The sequence below is a fragment of the Dendrobium catenatum genome, unplaced genomic scaffold (genome assembly GCF_001605985.2).
Source record: "Dendrobium catenatum unplaced genomic scaffold, ASM160598v2 fragScaff_scaffold_621, whole genome shotgun sequence".
Lineage (NCBI taxonomy): Eukaryota > Viridiplantae > Streptophyta > Magnoliopsida > Asparagales > Orchidaceae > Dendrobium > Dendrobium catenatum.
The window spans coordinates 19,635,846-19,641,990 of record NW_021319083.1 but is presented as its reverse complement, the minus strand read 5'-3'; positions in this window follow the sequence as shown (position 1 = coordinate 19,641,990).

Sequence of the window (6,145 nt, the reverse complement as noted above, 5' to 3'; positions counted from 1 at the left end):
CAATAAAAAAGCCGTCCCAAACGAACCCTAAGGCTTCATTTGGGACAGCTTTCTTTTGCTTCTTAAAGCGAATTTTTTCTACAAAAATTAAAATTATTGTATTAGAAATCCGCTTTAAGAAGCAGGAAGAAAGCTATCCCAAACGAAGCCTAAGGCTTTGTTTGTGACATATTTTGTACTTTTTTTAAACGACTTTCTAGTACAAAAGTTTTAAATTTAAGAAATTTTTGTACGAAAAAAACTATTTTAGAAAGTAAGAAGAAAGTCGTTCCAAATGAAACCTAAGTTCTATTCTCATAGGCTTCGTTTGGGACGGCTTTTTTATTGCTTTCTAAAACGGAGTTTTAATACAATTTTTTTTTTAAATTGTACTAAAATTCCGTTTTAAAAACAATAAAAAAACCGTCCCAAACGAAGCCATAGTCTTGAATTAACTCCTACAACCATCAATAACCTTGGGAAAATGCAATATCCTCGCCCATGCAACCCAAAAATGTGCACTGGTGTTGAGAAATGACTCAACCTGTCAACCGAACCTGGGCTTGACTAAAAAAATTTGAGTTCAGATTGATTTTTTTGACCAAGGGTTCAAGTTATATTTTATGATCCATTCATTAAACAAGTGGAGTTTGGGTTGACCAATGAGCTCATTTTTTACTTGAAAATAACAAATTTAATATTTTGTTTGTTAAATTTTTTTTACTTATATGTATTATCCTCTTTTTTTTTTCAAATATCTAAAAGTATATAGATAAGAAGTTATTAAAAAAATTGAAGAAATAATTTTTTTAACCGCAATAGGTTAATTAGTAGAGTTCGAGTCATTCAGGTTTCTGGCAGGTCAGTTCAAGTTAGTGTTTTTGACCCATTTATTAAACTGGTTGGATTTGAGTTGATTGGATTCTTGTTATGTCAATTTTAAATCAAACCCGAACTTGACTCATTAGCCCATTTTGACACTCCTATATGTACATCACTTCTTGATGATAGTTCTTTCCTCATTGCTACAAATTGAATAATGCTTTAATAATGATTTAATCATTTATTGAAAGCATCAAAATACAATCTTACTTATTTTCACGCTCATTTCATGTCGGTTGATGCTAACCCGATAAATTTCAGTGTTATTCATGTAATCGTGTTACACAGAGTCGAATTTGAGTTAAGCTTTTCAACTCATTTTTATAAATGAGTTATAAATGAGTTGGATTCGCATGAGCATACATTTTATGCTAAAAAATGCTTTTTAATAGTCAACTTACCAGAAGAAATTTGGAGCTTATTTTAATTTGTCATGGCTGGTAATCTCTTGATTTCCCAACATTATTTAATATTTTTTTCTCAAATTATTTAATTTCAATATTATTTAATTTATTTATTTATTTATTTTGAAAAATGTAAGCATAGAATCATATCTATTTAATCTGTCATCAACATTTCCTTTAATCTTCATTGTTTTATGCCGCACATGCAATTTATGTCAACTTTGCATAGGGAGAAGTGAAAGCATTAATGTGTATTTGGAAGTCCTCTAATTCAAATGTCCTTCTTTTAAAAAATTAATTTTGGAAAAAATATTTTGGAAGACACCTACTTGGTCGTTTTCGCCTTGCACGACCCAGGTCCTGCTTCTAGCTCGTACGGTACGCTTTTGCGCAGCCCACATTTTCCCGCACCCGCCAGCGCGGGTCGTGAAGTCATTCGGGACCTTGTTATAGGAGAGATATTACGTACGGTGTCCGAATTATCCGGAGGCAAATCCGAACTCGCCATGTGCTCTGATTCCGTGTGTTAGGAGCTTCCTCCACAAGAAATCCCAACAGTAATGATGAACAGGAAAAACATAACTGTGAACAATGAAAACACAGTAATGAACTGTGGCTGGGCTTTTACCGGTCTTCGCATGTAATAATCTCTCCAAAATAAGGCGGTGTTAATTTTGCAAGGGGTGAAATATATATAGAAACATAAGGAACAACGAGTAACGAAGTAGGGTAAGGAGAAGAAGATGGAGAGACAGCAGTCAGAGTGGAGGGAAAGGAGGATGGAGTTTTAGTCACTGGAGTAGGAGATGAAGAAGAGCGAACAATGAGCGAATGCTTTACCTAGAACGAGAGATGGAAATGCGGTGTGAAGGAAAGAACTGGCGTATTAGGACAAAATTATTTTTTTTTTTATGGAAATTTTTTTGAAATTGCCCTCCTTATAAATCAAAATTTAATTTTGAGAAGGGGGGGCGGGCTCTATCAATAAAATTAGAGATAGTCACCTTAGATGATTTGGTCATATAGAATATTAACCTCTCAATGACTCTATTAGAATAGTGGACGTATTAAATTTGATCTATGTTAAAAAAGATAGAGGTAGATGCAAAAAGATTTGATCAGTAAATGTTAAAAATAAAGTTTTAATAGATTTTAGTGAGAATTTAATTTTTCAACATATATTAAAATTTTTGATATATTTTTAAAATTAGGGTTTTGAAAATTTTGATCTTTCAAATGAAAGAAAAATAGAAGAACAATAAAATTGTATAGCGACACAAACACACTGGCAGTACTTACGCAGCGTTGAACGTGTCACTGTTGCTAGGGTTTCCTTCTGCCCTCCGCTCAGCCATTTTGCACCGCCTCACTTTTCTCCTCCCCCTCCAGCTCTGCCGGAGGGCCACCTTCCTTTCGTTTTTCTGGTTCCTGTTGCTATGGGCTCCACCTTTCCCTCCTCAGATTTTCCTTCTCTTGTTTCTGAGTTTGGAAGAGCCTCTCCGCCTCCGAATCGCAACTGGTTAGCTGCATGCGCAGTTAATGTGGTTTCTGAAATGGAGCTTCATCTTTCTCATTTCCCTTTAGAGCCAGAGATTGTGCCTTTCTCTGTAGACAAGTTGTCGACTGGAGCTGAAAAATGGAAGCTATGTTTAGTAGGGTACTCTATCGGTAGAAGGCCTTATTATGAAGCGTTGCTAGCAGCCATCAACAAAACTTGGGCATTGAAAGGTTCGGTTAAAATGATATCGTTAAATGATGGCTTCTTCCTCTTTCGTTTTTCCAAGTTCTGAAGACATGGAATCGGTCTGGTCAAGGGGAGTCTGGTTCCTCCTAGGGAAACCTTTTGTTTTACAAAAGTTGCATCCCAAATTTAAGCCTAAAAGAGTGGATTTAAAGACAGTTCCGATCTGGATAAAAATACATGACTTACCGTTAGCTTGCTGAAACTCGGAAGGAATCTCAAGGATTGCTAGCAAGGTTGGGGTCCCGTTGGCTGCAGATTCTCTTACTTCTCAAATGACTCGCCTGACCTATGCAAGAGTCTGTGAGTTGGTAGACAACCAAGCCACCTATTCGGAAGAAATTCAGGTATCACTAGATGGAGATGTCGTGGGACTAAAGGTTCAATATGAATGGAAGCCAACTCTATGTGAGCACTGTAAGTCTCTAGTTCACTACTCTAATTTTTGCCCTTCAAGGCCCAAAGTGGAAGAGTCTGATAAAATGCTAGATGACCAAACGAAAAATCAAAATGTTAGAGGTAGAAGTAGTAGTCGCTTTGCTAGGCATCGTCATCAATCTAAATCGCAGGGTCGTTTTCCTTCCTCTGCTGTTGATATTTCAAAGCCCACTGAAAAATCTCCTTCTTCAACGCAACAGATACAGACTATTGACAATAATACTATTGTCAAAGGGAAAAATGCCACCGGGTTACCGTTGAGCTATCAACCACATTCCCCTCCTCTGCAGCCTCAGACAGAAAATGTTCCTATTCCTGAAACCTCTGTTCCTTCTCTAGAACTTGAGATATCCGTAATAGGTTTAATTTATGTTCCTAATCTTAATTCTCCAAATGTTGAAGACTCTTCATCTTCTGTGAGTGCCTCTAAGATAAATCCTGATATTTGCTCTTCACCTGCTGAAGTCATTTCCCCAAACAGATTTGATGTGTTAGATTCCCTGGATAGTAAACTGGATGGCCTCTGGTCCTTTGGTTAATACTGACAATGCTGCAAAAATAGAGAAAAAAGCCAAAGCTCACACTACTGAACCGAAACATAATCTGAATGTTGTCAATAAGAAAACTGCTAGGGGGAAGCAATCCAAAAAATCCTCTACCTCCTCTGGTTATTAATGGTCTTACCTACTATTGCTACTTGGAACGTTAGAGGTTTCAATAGCGCCGACAAAGTCCTCTGTTATAAACGTTTGGCTTCGGAGTTTAATCTAGATTTGCTGTGTATTATAGAAACTAGAATTCATGAAGCTTTTCTTCATAATCCTTTTTTCAAAAAATCTCATTCTATTTTCCCCTATGAAAATAGTTGCAACAACTTTGATATTACTATTTTTGGGAGAATCTGGATTAAATGGAATAGTTGCAATATTAATTTTTCTCCTCTTCATATTACTCCTTATATGATTTCTGGTATTGTCAATTCTAATAATTCAGCTCCTTTTCACCTTATGGTGATTTATGCTTCTAATAGCTCTGATGAAAGGAAAGAGCTTTGGTCTAGTATCAGTCTTTTTTCTCTTAATCGGGATATGCCTTGGATTCTTATGGGAGACTTCAATTGTTGTAGATTTTCCTCTGAAAAGTCGGGGGGTTCTTGGACTATTCAAAGGGCTAAAGTGAAATGGTTAAAGCACGGTGAGGAAGACTTGAAATTTCTTTACTCCATTAAATATGCGGCAGCTTGTGGATCTTAACTCCATGATTTTTGAAAACAAGCTTCAGGATATGCATTCAGTGGGCAGTCTTTATACTTGGTTCAATCAGCAATCTGTGAATCCTATTCATATTAAATTAGATAGGGTACTTATTAACGATGCTTGGATGAATGAGTACTCTTCATCTTTTTGCTCCACTCAAAGTCCGTCTTGTTCGGATCACTGCCCTCTTATTGTGCACTCGGGATTACCTCCTTCTTCTTCCAAGCACATATTTCTTTTCAAAAATTACTGGACTAAGGTGAATAATTATTGGGACCTGCTTCTAAATGCTATCTCTGGTCCTAATACTGGTAATCCGTTGTATTTTCTTTGTAAAACTCTTAAGCAACTCAAAAGTGATATCAAGTGTGAGTCTTGGGCTCACTCTTCTTTGGTTAAGGCTCATCTGGACAATCTTCACTCTAAACAAAAGGAATGCTTAGCTTAGATTCAACATTGCCCTACTGATTACATGCTTAATTCTACTCTTAAAGGCATTAATAGTAATATTCAGAATTTTACTAAGCTTTTCATTTCTTGGACTATTCAAAGGGCTAAAGTGAAATGGTTAAAGCACGGTGAGGAAGACTTGAAATTTCTTTATTCCAAGATTAAAAGTAGGCAGTGTTCAGGTAAAGCTGTGGTAAATTTGTTTTCTACTTTCCCTAATACCGACAAGACTAAGGTGATTAATGTTATCATTCAATACTTTCAATCTGTTTACAATCCTATCCCTCCTCTTTCGGATGTGCAATTATTCCCCATTGGATCGGGATTTCCTACTTCTTTTTGCAATATTATTACTTGTGAGACCTCGTTCCCTACTGTTCCTCTCTGATTTGGATTTTTCCTCTCAGGATCGTCCAGGCCGATTGGAAATCGGCCAGACCGATTTGTACTGTAGAAAATATCGGCCTGAAACAAGTTCTAGGAACCGTCCAGGACGATCGGGACGATCGATTTTTGGTCTGATCGTCCTGGGATGATCTGGCGATCGGCTGGGCCGATCCGACTTATGATAAATGAAAATCAGGTCGTTTTGAGGAGAGAGAAAAATCATTTTAAACAAAATATCTGATTTGAGGAGAGAGAAAGAGAAGGGAAAAGAGGAGAAACCTGGTTTTGGAGGTCGCGGAGCGCTTTTCGTCCGACGCTGCTGTTGGGAAAAGTGTAGATCTCGTGGTAAGGACTCCGAACCCTATTTCTGTTTTCAAAGATATTGTGTTTTGACCGAGTTATGATTGGTTTTGTGTTTTCGTAGTCGACTTTTCGACGTAATTTGGATTTGGCACAACTTTCACTGCACAACTTTTGATATGCTATAGATATGATTATTGTACACGATTTGACTGTATTCTACGAAGATTTTACCGGTCAGAATTGATTCTACGTGATTTTAATCGAATAGAAAATTATCAGGACTTGATTTGATTTGGGTTCTATAG